Source organism: Pygoscelis adeliae, unplaced genomic scaffold (genome assembly GCF_000699105.1).
Source record: "Pygoscelis adeliae isolate BGI_AS28 unplaced genomic scaffold, ASM69910v1 Scaffold123, whole genome shotgun sequence".
Taxonomy (NCBI): domain Eukaryota; kingdom Metazoa; phylum Chordata; class Aves; order Sphenisciformes; family Spheniscidae; genus Pygoscelis; species Pygoscelis adeliae.
In genome coordinates, this window is record NW_008824650.1 from 2,872,504 (window position 1) to 2,873,329 (window position 826).

Consider the following 826-nt stretch of genomic DNA (forward strand, 5'->3'; position numbering starts at 1 on the left):
CTTGCCGTCCTGCCCGCGCTTGGAGGCGAGGCGTTTGTTGGTCTTCTGCGGCGCGGTGGCGGGTGCTGCTGTCCCCGTACTGTCTTACAGCCCAGCCTGGTTTGCTTGTCCCCTGGGACGGGGGGGGTCCCCGTGGCGCTTGGCTACGTGACCGAGTCTCCCTTCCTTAGAGGGGGTTGGGGACTGGAGGAGGCTGAGTGCGCGGCAGCCACCCCTCAGCTGCAGCCTTTCCATTTGTGAGGCAAAAGGGGCTGAAATTTCTGTCAGTGCTGAGAGGGAGCACTTCCCAAAAGGCTGAGGTGCTGCGAAAGATGCTAGGAAGGGTCAACGTGTGATTTATTTTTTGCTGTGCTCTTCGAGGGCGGTGTTCAGGGTGAGCTTTCGTGTGTGGGCTTGTATTTCCCCTTAAGGGGTGATGGGACAGCTCTTGCCTGGTTATGGAGCTGTTAAAACTTAACCCGGGTTCAGCGACTGGGCTGGAAGAATCCGTGGTGTGTGTGGAAAATCTGGTACTAAACACCACCTCAAGCTGGGGTGGTGCTGGAGTGTCGCTCCTAGTCCCCATAATGTCCTAGAGTGGGAGTAGGGTACGTGGCTACACAGGCATTTGGCTGTACAATGTAGGCTGCTCAATGTTGTATTTGTATGTGAGGCCCGCAAAGGGTTGGAGCCTGTTCCTGGAATCTTTTTGGTGCCTGTAAAAGACGTAAGTGGTCTTTTAATGGATTACACCAGAAATAATTAACTCGTGGGTTAATTCTCTCGTGTGAACAGCTGTCCCAGCAGGAAAGGGATTCTATTCTAACTGCTCTGAGGTGTGACCAAA